The sequence below is a fragment of the Rosa chinensis genome, chromosome 3, assembly GCF_002994745.2.
Source record: "Rosa chinensis cultivar Old Blush chromosome 3, RchiOBHm-V2, whole genome shotgun sequence".
NCBI lineage: Eukaryota > Viridiplantae > Streptophyta > Magnoliopsida > Rosales > Rosaceae > Rosa > Rosa chinensis.
The window spans coordinates 24,821,446-24,837,870 of record NC_037090.1 but is presented as its reverse complement, the minus strand read 5'-3'; positions in this window follow the sequence as shown (position 1 = coordinate 24,837,870).

The window sequence follows — 16,425 nt, the reverse complement described above, 5'->3', positions numbered from 1 at the left end:
GATAAACAATGTAGTCACTCTCTTCCCCCCCATAAGTTGGTTTTCTTGCTCTCTGTGATCTTCTAGGCTGAGCCACTGGAGGATGGTGAGGTTCAGTTACTTGACCAGTTACGTGGTCAGTTACTTGACCAGGGACAGTTACTTGGTCAGTTACATGGTCAGTGACATGGGCAGTGACTTGACCAGGCACAGTTACTTGGTCAGTGACATGAGCAGTGACTTGACCAGGCACAGTTACTTGGTCAGTTACATGGTCAGTGACTTGGTCAGTGACTTGGTCAGTGACATGGTCAGTGACTTGGTCAGTGACATGGTCAGTGACATGGTCAGTGACTTGGTCAGTGACATGGTCAGTGACTTGGTCAGTGACATGGTCAGTTACTTGGCCAGTTACTCGACCAGGTACAGTTACTTGGTCAGTGACATGGTCAGTTACGTGACCAGTGACATGATCAGTTACATCTTGTTCTAAAGGCAATGCTACACTTATATTCTCATCTGACACAATTTCCTCAAAATCTGAGGTTAAATCCTCAAGGTTTGTATTGTGAACTTTTTCACTTAGAAACTTTACTTGATGTGTTTCAAAAATTCTAGGTGAATGATGAGCCGAATATAATTTATAGCCTTTAGATTTATCTGGATAACCTATAAAATAGCAACTAACAGTTTTGGGGTCAAGTTTATTCAAGCTTGGATTATAAATCCTAGCTTCTGCATGACATCCCCAAACATGACAGTGATGAAGACTAGGTTTCCTGCCACACCAAAGCTCAAAAGCAGTATTTTCTATGGCTTTGCTAGGTGTCCTATTGCAAATATAATTTGCAGTTTTTAAAGCCTCACCCCACAGAAATTTAGGCAAACCAGTTGTACACATCATACATCTAACCATGTTCCAAAGAGTCCTATTCTTTCTCTCTGCAACACCATTCTGTTGTGGATTATAGGGTGTTGTGTATTGAGCTTTAATTCCATTGTCTTGCAAAAACAAGGCAAATGGACCCTTTTGTTGGCCGGATTCAGTGTACTTTCCATAGAACTCTCCCCCTCTATCTGACCTCACTGTTTTGATTTTCTTTTCCAGTTGATTTTCTACCTCAGACTTAAAGATTTGAAAGGCTTTCAATGCTTGTGCCTTTTCTGAAAGTAGATAAATATAATTGTATCTAGAAAAGTCATCAATGAATGTGATAAAATACACATTCCCACAGATAGTTTGATGCCTAAATGGTCCACATATATCAGTGTGTATGAGTTCTAATAAATTTTGGCTTCTATATGCAGTCTTCTTTCTAGTATTAGTTATTTTTCCCTTAAAGCATTCAACACAGTCTGTTAGATCAGAAAAATCAAGTTCATTTAGGATGTTGTTTTTCACCAAAATTTTCAGTCTCTCTTTTGAAACATGGCCGAGTCTCCTATGCCATAAAAATGCAGACTTTTCATTTAATTTGGTTCTTTTAACACCTGTTAAAGTGTTAGTACTGTTTGTGTTATTTTCAACAAGTAAAATTTCTTGTTGAGCCATTGAACAATTTAACTGTAAATAATCATTCATAATAACACCAGAACCAATTTGAACAGAATTTTTAGAAATAAGAATTCCATTACTATCCATAACAAGTCTACAACCAGATTTTACTAAAAGAGAAACCGAAACCAAATTCCTTCTCATGGAAGGTACATAAAAAACATTGTCCAAAACTAACAATTTTCCTAATCCTAAATCGAGCTTTAAGGTTCCAATAGCCTTGACTGCCACTCTCATGCCATTGCCTACACACAGGTTCACTTCATCACTTTTTGGGATTCTCCTCCTTATGAATCCCTGCAAAGAATTAGTAATATGAATAGGTGAGCCTGAATCTATCCACCAAGACTGTGGTTCAACATTTATAAGATTAATTTCTAAAGAAAAAACTGTATTAGAAAAAATCTTACCCTTTTTGGCTAACCAATTTTTATAGCCAGTGCAGTCCTTTTTCATGTGTCCTACTCTTTTGCAAAAGTAGCACTTGAACCTAAATGGCCTATTTTCCTTGGCCACTGCAGCTGTTGAACTCTTAGTTATGGCTTTGATAGGCTTGAGCTTATTTTGGGGCTTTTTCCTTTTAGGCTTCTCAATGAGGTTAATGGTTGTAGCAGGTTCCTTTTCTTCCTTGATCCTAGATTCTTCATCCACACAGATGGATATAAGTTCATCTAGAGTCCAGTTTCCCTTTTGAGAGTTGTAACTGGTCCTAAGATGACTAAAACTGTTAGGCAAAGAATGTAGTGCATAATGCACTACCTGCTCATCCCTAACCCCCATCAAGAGCTCCCTGAGTCTGCCATTTATATTGATCATCTTCATAATATGCTCTCTAACTCCCCCTGAACCCATGTACTTCAAATCATGAAACTCCTTGGTTAGCCTAGCAGCTTCTGCCTTTTCACTTTCTTTAAACTTAGCACCTATGAGTTCCAAAAAATCTGATGCTAGCTCAGGTTCTTCTATACTTCCTCTGACAGTCTTGGACATAGAGGTACGAATGAGGTTCTTAGCCATTCTATTGGATCTCTGCCACTTCTTGTAAAGATCAGTTTCCTTCTTAGTGCTCTTTTCAGTTAACTCTCCAGGTTTGTCCTCAGTGAAGCAATAGTCTATGTTCTCATGCATTCCCATATAGTTCTCTACAGAATCTAGCCAAGCTCTATAGTTGGTTCCAGTTAACATCAAGACACTATTCAAGTTCATGTAAGAGTTACCTAAGGAGCAAAACAAAAATTCATGTGAGTTCTCAATTTGTAAAGAAAATAACTTTAAGTTTTCTGTGTTTTATTTAGCTTTAAGCAACCAAAACAAGAACATACAGAAAACCTAAACAATCCATACTTGCATTCATATCAGTCCATAAACCAAAAATAATGTTAAGCAACACTTTTGAGCAGAAGCATAACATCCTGGAGTTCTTTATCAATATACCATGTTCAATGAAAACAAGTTATCCAAAGAAATTTATCCACATCTTTAGACAGAAGAAAAATTTCTAAGTATCCGTATTTATTTTCATCAAGCACGCATATTGCTGTTTTGTATTCTAAAACCATACTTGACCACTTCTTTGGAAGATAAAACTGAAGCATAGTTTTAAAACACAATTTCAGTTTTGTTACTCGATCAGTTACATGGTCAGTGACCTGACCAGTTACATGGTCAGTGACCTGACCAGTTACATGGTCAGTGACCTGATCATTGTTTTCTGTCAACATCAATGAAGAATGCTTTGTGCATCATAATCACTTATGCCAACAAAAAACCACAAAACTCATGAGCTTTTAACTTTATATTCTACCCAGGTTCATTCTTGTAAGAAAATTAAGTTCTCGTATCTGTCAATTTTAATTGTGTAAACAAATTCTGGGAGATTTTTGTTCTTCATGCAATTTTACACAATCACAGATACAATACCATATCATCAATCAATTCATCATGCATATTCAAGCACAATCAAAATTGTTTCGATTCCAAGAAACCACAGAACAATCAAGAAATTGTAAATTTCATCCGGTCACCATCTACTCTAACCTAATGCACGCCGGGAATGCAACTAGTGTTCTTGAGCACAATCAAAATTCAATTATCATGCTATGAATCGAAATCAATTTCCATAGAAAAACATGTTTTTGCTTTTTCCCCAATTTGCTGCTAAAAATCACAGCGGAAGCGTGAATTTGATAATTAACCAGATGCAGCAATCGACTTAAGTAACTTACTTTGATCAGTTACTTGACCCGTAAAGCAAAAACCTTTTTTTTTTTTTTGCAAAACCCTAAAACGATTTTGATATATGTGAGCCTATGCTCTGATACCAATTGTTAAAAACCATATACATGCTCACAATATATGCACACAATCATAAAAGGGATTAAGGCTTACCTTTAGCAATCACTGGCATGGATTCCATCTTATGCTACAAACACGAACACTGAATATGGCCTTCTGTTACTTACCAACTTGCTTCTCAATGGACAGAACAATATGCAAAACGTCGGTAGTAATCAGGGACCAATTCATCTGTATATATAGAAGACTTAACCCTCAAGAAGCTTCCCATTAAAGCTATCCATATCGGTTTAGGTTTCCTAGTTAGATTCTTAATGTAACACTTCATTGTAATCTTTCTTGCAGACTAAGAATAGGATTACTTACCTTAATGAATAGATACACTGCTTCATTATGTTACAAGTATTGATTTACTGTTTGTATCCATGTTAAACTAGGATTGATATTAAGCTAATCATCAATTACTTTATGATGATATGTGTTATGTCCATATTTGATCTTACATAGGAAGCCTTTGGGATACCCTCCTTAGGGGTCTTTCCAATCCTAAGGAAGGCTGATTCAAAAAAAAAAAAAAAACCGTGGGTAGGCTTATTCGAGCAGCAAATTCCTCGTGCATACAGCGAATGTGTCATTTGCCCAAAACCACTTGGGGAATTTATGGTAACCTAATGACCCTCTTAAACGTTTCATTGGATTACTTCACTTATTCGTCTCGTAGCTAGCTTTGTTGCTTTTCTCAGTTCAAACCAAAACTACTCTTATGATTTATACAGCATCCTCAGGTTTCTTCAAAATTGCTTTGGCTCGAGAATCAAGTTCGTCTCTTACTGGCCCTGTTTGAAAGAAAGATAGAAAAAGTTTGGTGCGAAATGAGAAGAGAAAATCCGCTTTTTTCACGTAGAGAATCTGCTCACATTTATGTTTCAGTTGAATACAAATTGAACCAACCCATCTTCTTCTAAGTGCTCACAATCCATATCCAGATTCTCTCTCTGGTTCATATTTCTCTCCTCTCCATTTATCGCAGTTTCCCTTGTTTCAATCGAACGTTAGCAAGCACTTTTTTTTCTCTTTCTCTGTTATCATTTCCCTAGTTTTCATCGAACCCTAGCTACCACATGGCACCGAGCAGTGAAGCAAACTCAGTCAACAGCACGGCAACCTCAGGCCCTGGAGAGGTTTATAAGTGCCGCCACTGCGAAAAAACCTTCCGCAATGGTCAGGCTCTGGGCGGCCACCAGAATGCCCACCGCGGCGTTCATAGGGGGGTCATGAGGAGAATAGCTAATGCTATGGGCTCCCTCAGGAGCCCACAGCAGCTGGCTGCTGGTCCCTCATCGTTCGAATCCGGTGAGGTCAATCAGGTAGTCCACCTTAGAAGGACGACAGAACCGGAGAAGCCTCCAGAGGGTAAAACAAGAAGCTTTCTTGAAGAATGGAGGGACAAAGCAGCTGCAGAATCGGATTCAGAAAGAACAGTCTCTCAGTCAATTGTTCCCAAGAGACCTTGTTATAAGAGAAAAGGGGAAGAAGTGATGAGTACTCCCCATAATATAAATTTGGACCTCAAATTAGGTTTGTGATCAGTTCCAAGCTAATCTGGGATCTATACCATTTGTAGATATTGGATTTGCATTATTATTTTTTTTTTTTTAAAAAATTATATTAATTAGAGTTGTATGGGTTTTCTGGGTTAGATGGATCGATCAAGCAGTTTGAGTTATCAAATATTCATATGTAATATTGACCCAATTAATTAACTCTTTGAAAAAAATTTGCAGTTACATTAAAGTTTTTATGCGATGAATTATCATTTTTGTGCAAGGATGATCGGTTAATGTGACATAAATAATTCTACTAAAATTATCAAACAAAAGAAGAGAACAAATTTGATTTTGTGTTCCATAATTGTTTTCCAATTTCAATTTGTGATTAGTTAACGTATATCAAGAAGGGTACTGACTGTGTTTTCCAATAGGTCTACAAGGCATGTCAATTCTTGGATGCATGAAGCCATAGCCACAGCTACCTTTGCCCATTGCGTTATTCATGCGTCTTCATTTGGCTCAACCTATCCCTTCAATTGCATATTTTTACCAGTATCCACACTAAAACGTACGTCAATGAAAGAAATATGGAAGAAAATTAATGATGAAAGTGCTAGCTCATCTTCTGTCTACGTACTGTTTTAAATTGGATTTATTGTTCATGGGTGGGAGCTTGATAAAATTTAGGTGCAATTTGTGATTCAACATCGCAAGGGTATGTTAACAAAGCCTACAGATCTGGGACGGCAAGGACAGACATGGATATTAGGATATATTATGATTATGATCATCAACTTTTAGGAGTACATGCATGTAACTTTATAATGTATCTCGGTAAGTTGAAGTTGACTATGTTGATCGAGATATATATTGATCCTCTGAGGGCGTTTCTAGGGATATCTTTTTTCATCATTTAGTGATTTGTTTTCTTTTTTTAAGAAAAGACTTTGAAAAAACAAAAACAAAATAACTGGTACAAGAGCTCCTATGGGTGATCACTGAAATGTGATCGTAGTAGATTTCTTGTTCTATATGTGTCATCTTTATGTGCTTCCATAAGGACTCCGAGCAACGCCTAGAGGCATATGACAAAGCTCCGAGTAACTAGTTTGATAGGCCACGCTTTGCTGCGGGTCTTTTTGTCATTGATATGCGTTACTAAAAAAAAAGGGGGAAAGAATAATATTAAAGTTTATAATATCATAGAAAAGCGTATTATAAACTCATTCATCTGCCCATAAAAGACTTGAATACCTCAATCAGAATCAATTCAATAAAATAGGAATTTGATTCGCTAGGGATAAAAAATTTGTGCAAGAAATATATCAATGATAGGAATGGTGGTATTGATTTCCCCTAACTTAAGCTTATACAAAATGGTTGTCTCACCAGTGACATCAAGATCCACCCTAAAAATACGAATCTCTTTCTTAGCAAAAAATCTGCTGAAAAACTTGATGAAAGACAGCCTCGTCTTATATCTGAAACAATCCTTCTAAACCAAATTATGTTAGAAAGACTGAAACTCATTCTTTTCCAACAGAGGTCCCGTAGATTTCTAATCATGGACGAATATTGCATCCATGGAACACAAATCTCAGTACTTTTTTTATGTTTTTCCGTTACGAACTTATTTGTTAATGTCAAGAAAATAAAAACAAAATTTTTTATATGCATTGTACAGTTTTTTGATGATTATATGCATCATACAGTTACTTTAGATTTTCATAGGTATCTATCTAAAAATAGTAAATAATGTCCATGGCAATAGAGTAAAACCCCAAAAAATTAAAGGGCAAAAGAATCACGGCACTATTCATTCAATAGTGCCAACATTCATTTTACTTTAATATAGATCAAGGACTAAAAAATCGAAATTATCGGCGATATTTCAAATTTTCGTTTTTTTGGATGGACGATATTTCAGTGACCTTCCAAATATATTTCGACGGATATTTTGAAAATTTCCCGAAACTTCAACATCAATCACATGCAACATCAACATCACGTGGCTGACATATAGTTGGCCTACAATTCAATAAAAAAAATCAACGAAATCACTAAGGCTAGAACCTTGGTCACTTCATTGCTCTTTGAGAGCCTTGGCCAACTCTGTTGCACTTACACTTGTGTTATCTTTGCAACATTATAATATATATTCATTTTGCCTATGAATCTGAAAACTTAGGTACATATCCAATCAATAACTAACATAGAACAATCAATTACATTTTAAATTTTATTTGCCAAATGTTCAAATATTTTACAACAGCATTTCAATTTTTAACTTCTATAAATAGGGTATAGGGTTCCACTCATTCCTTGCACCGAAAGAACAAAGTTTCTTTCTTCTTTCTTCTTTCTTCTTTCTTCTTTCTTCTTTCTTCTTCTACTTCTTCACTCTATTATTTTGGTAAGTAATAAGTTAATATTATTAACCATTTGGTTCTTATTGTTTATTTTATTATTCTAATTAATGACATTTACTACTTTTAATATTTGGTATCTTAATACATTCCTACATTATCTCAATACACTCCTACATTATATAGGAGATTAGTAAACAATTTGTAAAGTATAATAAATTAATAATATAGTTTTTAGGATTTTGGGTTTAGGATTTAGGGTTTAATTTTACTTAATTTATGTGCACGAATTTTGATAAGAAAATACAATGGCTAGTGGCGGAAGTAGACGTGATCTTGCATGGGAGCATCAAAACCCACAACCAATCCCCTCAGACCCATATGGTTAGCATGTAAGTCAATACATGCAAAACTACAAAGGGGAGGTATCATTTGATGACTATTCTTCACAATACACTCAGACTCTACAAATAGAGATGATGGAAGATAGTGAAGATTTTGTACCTCATAGGTATTCTACGTGGTTCTAAGTTACTCATGTATTTCAAGGTGTAAAGTATGATATGTACAAAGAATGTATATAAGGCGTGATGGCCTAGCCTCCCATTGGGTTTCCAGCCATCAAAAAAAAAATAGTTGTTTATTTCTAAAATTTTCAGAGTTGTCGGCAATTCAGCATTTAGCATTTCATCTTAGATTATTACAAATTACTATATGACAATGTTTATTCAAGGTTTTCTTTTCATATTTAGTAGATAATTGATTAAATAAACATATCTAAACTTTCACTTCAAATTTCCAGGTTTTTCTTCAAATTTCCATCTTTTTCTTGATTATTTACCGAAATCAATATATCATCGATATTTCCGTTTATGGGACCATTGATATTTCCTCGAAATTCAATATTTTAGTCCTTGGTATAGATAGAAAATTACATATAAATGTCATTTTGAGACTTATATTAGTCATAAGGCTACCTGAATTTTTTTGTACACATAAAGCCATTTTAAGGCTCAAAAGCGTCAGTTTCTTTTTCATCCTCTCTCTCTCTCTCTCTCTCTCTCTCTCTCTCTCTATTTTCTTGGATAGAGCTGTTTTTCAAGAGAGATTCTTAGGTAAGGCTAGCGCGCCACATGGCGGTACACCCAGCCAATCATTTCCTATGCAAGGGGGTGTTTTGGATATTCATTATAATTAAACATGGGTTGTTTTAGAATACAACAAAAAAATAGAGAGACGTGATTAGCTGGGTGTACCACGTGGCTAGTACATACGTTTGCCCTAAAACATCTCTCTCTCTCTCTCTCTCTCTCTCTCTCTCTCTCTCTCTCTCTCTCTCTCTCTCTCGTTGTCGATCTGGAATGCCAAAGTTGACGATCTCAGGTCGCAAGCTACCATCCCGCAAGCGGCTGATGACTCCTTACTCTAGTCCGCATCTGAACCAAGCTGAGTGAGGGAAGCGTTGGTTGTCCAATGTCGTTGATCCAGCTTATCGGCTCATCTCCCGTGGCGCCACTCATCTTTTTACCTCTTTCTTCTCGCTAATGAATATTGTCAATTCCTTACTGGTGCCCAATGTCCAGCCATCACGGTCAGTTCCCTATTCTCTCTATGTTAGGGTTTTGAGTTGAAAGTTTTGGGGTTAATTTGAAATTGGATTCAATTGAGTTATTGGATTTGTGTATATTCATTAATCGATGGGAGCATTGGTCGATTTACATTTCTGTGTGAGGTTTTATAGATTACTGTTTATAAAATTATGACTACTATTTGGTTTTTGAGTTTGTGAGCTATACAGATGAACGGGATGCAAAGATCAAGGTGTAGTTATGAAGCTGGAGCTAAGCGAGAGTCGAACTTCTCTCCATGATCAGTTCAAGTGGGCCTATGTAGTCAATGAAGTTTTGCCAGGAAAGGCAATCAAGCTCACTCCCCAAATACACTTGAATCTGATCTTAGCATTAAATGATCTTGGTTTAGTTAATATTGGTTTATTGTACTTGGAAGTTGCTTAGGTACTTAATCATACTCATCCTAATTTATAGTGTGATTGATGCTTGTGGTTGTGGACTAGTTTTTCTTGAATAGGATATTCAATTGAAAATGTTCATGTATTGTAAACAATATTTTCCTGCCATATATTCTTGTTCAATGGAAAACGCACTCTCTTGGGGAGAGTATTAGTATCATCAAAATCCAACTACAGGAGCAATAATGTGAGAACAACGTACGAGTATATGGCAGAGAACCACTTTTTGTTGAACCAGCTTTTATGCAATGAATTAAGATGTTCATATATTGAAAATGTTCAATTGAAATAATTCCTGGTACATATTGTAATTAAACAATGAAGATGCTACACGTGAGATTTACCAATGATATGTTTCTTTTGAAATACAATGGGAAATTTGTGAAAGTACCACTACTTGATTTAAGTAACAGACCTTATTATTGATCTTTACTAGAAGGGACAATTTACAATATGAATCGATCAAACATATATTAGTTGATGTGAAGTATTGAAATTAGGTAGTGGAAAGAGTAGCCATAATCTAATGTTGCAAACGCTAGGGGTGTGAAGAGGTTTTGTAACTAAGTTTGTTTTCCATGTTTAAGTTTACCTTGGTTTAGTAGCTCAAAGTTTGAAGTGTCAAATAGAACTTCAATTTTATGTGTTGCCACTCTTTCACCGCTGTGTAGCCAATGAATTGATTTTTGATGTTTTTCATTTAATTTATTGATTTTAAGTGACTCTATATTTGTTGTAGTGGCTTTTTAACACAGTGATAAAGAGCATGACACTACACCAAAAAATGCATCACACGACAGTGAAAAAACATCGTCTGATTTGAAGACTCACCGTCGTCTATCTCGATGTTGTCTGATGAAAAATCAGACGACGGTGAATTCACTGTTGTATGATACAAAGTCAGTTGACGTATATTTCTTAACACCGTTGTCCAAGAACTCGACAAATGCTGGATGCACCCATGCGCAGCAGTTCACACAACAGAATTTGCTTTTTTGCCGTTGTGGGTTGAGATTTTCATACAACGGTTTTGTAGTTTAACTGTTGTGTGATTTAAAGTAAGACAACTGTGTTCTAGTATTTTCTGTTGTATGAGCTTAAAACTAGATGACGTAACTTATTAAAATCCATTGTGTGATATATATAATTGCGTTGTGTGAATACCCAAATTTTGAATGGATATAAATTAATAGTGAACAATTGGAATACAAATTGAATGCAAACCATCAAATGATCAACATTTGTACCAAAATCATTGTGATACATCAATTCATAAAATATTAAATTTAAGGAACATTGCTAAAGCATTCATACATCTCATAGACTAAAAAGCATTTAAGTTTCCTGGTTAAGTTTTACATGATGAAAGAAAATATAGCTTGCTGCATTGCTTTGTACTCCACGCTCGATCTCCCAAAGACTCTTTATGCAACATTCCACCATTTAGCTCCTAACACAATTAACAAATGCAATGAAAACAAAAAGGATAATGCCTTACTATGTGCATAATATACAAGCATTTTAGAATTAAACAATTTATAATATACAAGCAAGAAAGAAACAGAGAGTGACGTTCTAGTAGTAATTAAAAGTATGATGCCATAGGTATAAAATGCAAGAGAGCAATCACTTGCAACAAAAAAAAAAGTATGCACTACTTACATACCACACCAAGATAAGAGTACGTTCTGACTTCTTCTTTTGTCCAAGGTATCAATTGTTTGAATGTACTAGTGATTCATCTAGTATAGCAAAAGATATCATTGATCCTATATTCCTATTAATCAAACAGAGGATGTCATTCACCAAGTAAAAACAAAAGGTAATAAACTAATAGGAGTGTCCAAAATAACATTGCTGACTTTATTTTCTTCATGAATACTAAAGAGCATCGGTGATCTCTTTACCTCAAGATTGTCTGCACTTGACGTTCTTTGCAACACTAAAACCAAATCGAGGCTACATTAGCAGCAAGAATATTGACAATTTCAACCGGCTATTTCGAGTGTCCTCTTCCCTGTGAAAGAGTCTATGAATACCTCCACACGTACTTTCTCAGCAGTATGGTCAACTTAGAAAATTCACCAAAAATTCATTGCAAATCCAAATGACAAGGAATCAGTTTTCAAACAAGCATTGGGATGTCTAGTTCAATATACAGAAAAATCAGAACTTAAATGATTCAAGTAGAAGTTCAAATCTCAACAGAAAATTAGAGGAACATTTAAAATTCTGGAACTTTCTCAATTACAGACCAAACTTGGAAAATTCACAGAACATTCACTTTATGTCGAAATGCGATGAACCTTTCTAGATCCTTTGCTAACTAACAGAAGTAAAACATATCAAAAATTCAGGTCATTTGGAGGTCAATAAGTCAGGAAAAAGAAATACCAAAGAAGGCTGTACTGCAGGACAGTTTCTGCAGATTTTTTTCAAAATACCAGAGTTCTTGGTATCATAATCCTTAAACTGATGGAAGGAAAATGATTATAATTTCACAATGAGACCTATAGTTAACAATACCAGAGTTCTTGGCATCCTCTTGCCTCATCCACTTCTTCTTGGCTCTGGGTTCATTGGGGTGACTGATACCCTTTAATTGGCAAGAATCACACTCCAAATCAAACTAAAAGTAAATGATAAATAAAGGAAATTAAGACTCTAAATTTATATGTGCAGAGGAGAAACTTTAACAATTCAGTTGTATTCTTAGTAGTACATCCTGGACTAGGTGGAATTTTCACTTAGCAAGGAAGACATATACAATACTCTACTTTAAACGCAAGGACCTTCATTTGAACACTACTTACACGAGAAACCATATTGAACCGTTTTCTCTAAAGCTTGTAAATACTATCACATTATGCAAACACTTGCTATCGAAATACAATGACAACAACCAAAATAAGCAACAGATGCCATCAAAGTGACCTGTTGATATTGGTGCTTCTGAACACATCAAGACCTTGGCACAGGTCGGTTCTCATTCCACTGCTCGAACACATGATTGCTATAAAAAACAATCTCTTCTATTGATAACCTGCTTCGCCAGAAACACTCCTTGAATTAGAATTAGAATAACCTCTTCAGAGAACAGAATTTCAATAAAATGCAGACAAAATCTTTGAATCTGAAACTAATCCAAATGATTTTTCTATGAGTAAAAATAAAATCGGATAGAATAATTACCAAACTCAGTTCTTAACAATTTACCTAATTGAAAGATAAACAAGGACAGATCTATAAGGATTTACAAAAAACACACAGTCCGATCAGAAACGCAACCGACCGAGTAAGTCTCATACAAATTGAAAGCAACATTTACTAAATATAAACCAAAATCAACAATTCAATAACACAACACAGTTTTGAAAAATCAGGGCCTCTTCTTTGGCACAACTCTTCTTTCCTATCCAAAACAGTCTAATCAGTAACCACCATGAAAACTCATAAGCATGAAAAGCATAAAAGGTGTGATCTTGAAGCTGATCCTAAGAAACCCAACTTGAGAAATCACTAACCCACCACAAAAATTGCATAACAATAAACAAACCAGCTCTCAATTTCTCTAAAAACATGAAAAGATGAAATCTTTACAAGCAGAATAGCAGAAAGATATGAATTTGAGACTCACCAAGAACTGGGTAATCTGAGAGCTCTCTGAAAATTGAACTCTAATCTCTTAATCTTTGAAGCCCACGACTGCCCCTAAAATGATTGAATGGGAGCTCTCGCTGTCAAGCATCAAGGGAACCAACTGAACAGAGACTTGAAATGAGGAATAATTACTGCTAGTAGTCGGAGAGTTGGAGAGCAAATCGGCGATGATGGATCGAATCTCAGAGGAGAGGCAACGTCCCTAACTGATTTAGATCTTTAGGAGAGGCAACGTCAGCAAGGAGAAAATGAGAGGAGTTACTATGGAATAACTGATTTTGAAAGGGAATAAACCGAAATCAGCAAATTTGTTGGAGATAGGGACCTTACCAGATTGAGAAGGCTAGCCTTGAATTGATTTAGATCTTTAGACATAGAGAGAGAGAGGGTAACGCAAAGCGAAGCTTCAATTATCCATTAGGTAGACGGAGTTGAAGGCGGGTTTGGAGAAGTGAAGAGCGAGCACAAATTCAAACCCCAATTTCCCGCAGAGAAAGCTCTCAATACACTGTTGAAGAGAGCCCTCTGCCTATCCAGAAACTCCATCGAAACGCCGCCGCTGCTATTGCTCATTGCCATCGTCTTCCCATCTCACCCCATTGGACGGCTTGAGAATCGAGGCCATCGTAGTCGGCTCCCTGTAAAGGTGGAGGATTTAGGGATTTAGAGGGTTGAAATTCCACACAATTGGGGAGAGAGGGCCGAGAGAGGTTTCACGAGAAAGAGAGCTTTCGCGGAGGACTAAAAGATTCACAAGAGAGATCGAGGTTTCATGAGAGTGAAAGAGAGGCGTTTCGGGGAGGCTATTCGAGAGAGAGGGTTGAGAGTCTTTGTATGTCGTGCTAGGTTTTGTTTTCCTTCTCTCTTTGTGTTTTTTTGCACCACAATGTGGCAATTAAACCTAGAAAAAAATTGTCAAAGTTACTCACACAACAGAAACCTCACCCAACTGTCGTCTGAGTGTCGCACTAAAAATCAAAATGTGAAATCATGGAGGGAAACATGGCGCCTACAGCATTTTAGCTCAAAATGTTGCCGCCCAGTTCCAAGTTCACACATCAGAAAATCTTAATTCTATTGTATAATTTCTACAGCTTGCCTAAGCTTATCTAGGGGAAGACATTCAAGCAAGCTTCCTCAAACTTTGGTGCTAAGTTTTTTAATCATACAACGGAAATAGTGAAATCCGTTGTACCTAGTACCCCAAATTTCAGTGTTTCAAGAGGCAACCAAGACTCCAAAGTGGAGGGAAATCTACCGCTAAATTTTTTAAGACTCAGACGACGGACAATACGTAATTCCGTTGTGCAATGTAATTCTGATAAAAAAGTTATCACTTTTTTGACATTCACACAACAGAACATCACTAATACCGTTGTACAATCGAGTTTACTTAAACACACAATGGATAATTTCTGTTCCGTTGTGTGATTAGTGTTGTGTGATGCAGTTTTTGGTGTTGTGTGATTTCGAATAAAATTCAATTTTCTTTTTGTTGTGATTTTGTATCTCTAGCATTTCTTGTTTGGGATTTGTGTTACACTATCAACATGGATAATTAGTTGCTTTTGTTGCAATTAGTGTATGATAGGAGCGTAATTGTACATTAGTTATATCAAATTTCTTTATATTTTCATTGTTATTCTTGATGTTTTGTAGTTATTTACTGTGTTTATATGTTTTGTAGGTATTTTAGAGCAAAGAAGAAGAAAAGAAGCAAAAAAGGGATTGAAAGTCAAAATCAGCAAATTTGCCCCCACAGATCAGTCAATTTCAACAGAGTACTGAGAGCAGCTCATGACGATTCAGATAATGATCTTTATATTGATGGAAATCCTTGAATGTTTAGTTTCCAAAGCTTTTTACGGTTCATGAATATCATTTTTCTAGAAGAAGTTATGACCGATTTAGTACAAGAAGGTCAGCTGCGCGCGAATCTGAGTTCAAAGAAGGAAAGATTGTCTCCTAGAGCTATAAGGGAAGAAGAATTAAAAGTCCTTTAATTAGAGATCAAATTCTTTAGTTCTTGGAGGAGAAGAACTAAGGAAATTTCACCAAAGTAGCTTTCGTTGCTAGTGATAGTAGTTTTTGGCGTTAGTGACAGTAGCTTTTATAGTCGCTGGAAACCTCACCGGAGTGGGCCGAAGTCGGCTGGAGACCTTGCTGGAGAGAAGAGAGATAATAATTGTTGACTTTGTGCTCTAGTGGCATTTACGTAAACATGTTGATTTTATATCTAAAATTTAACACCTAGTGGCCTTATGAGGGGAAAAAATAGTAGGTGATAACGGCTCAAAAAAATTCAAAAATTACCTTATATGTAATTGGCCCTAGATATTAATTAAGGCGTATATTTCTCGGAAAATGCTTGAGACACCAAATATTTATACAAAAATTGAGTACCAAATGATGTGGCATACAACACTTCATCAATATCATTCCATAAATTTCAATGACATGGATTTATTTATTTTCAATTTAAAAACAGAATGTTTTGAGAAAATATTTTGTTTATTTATTTTCACTTCACTTGTCTCATTTAAATTGTATTTCTACGTTACCTTACCTTTATTTTCTAGTTTATTATTATGAGTTTTCAATGTTTTTGCTATGGAAGTGTTTATTTCTTTTCAAATTTGAATCATGGCACAGAAATAACCATATGCTCATCTATTTTCTGTATCAATAAATAAATTAAAAATCATACTCATGAATCTGGTGTAGCACAATGCTTTAAAAAATTTCATGACAAAGCTCAAAGCACCAAAAGTCTTTTTAATAAATTTATCCCCTTCATATCAGTTAAATATAGGCTTAGACCGTCAATTAACATCTAATCCGGTGTAGCCCAATGCTTTGGAAAATTTCCTTACCATCCAGGTTCGAATCCTGGCACCGGAAGTCTTTTTAACAAATTTTGGCTTTTTATCCCCATCCATCCTATCGGTTAAATATAACCTTCAGACCATTGTCCAATCTGGTGAAGCACAA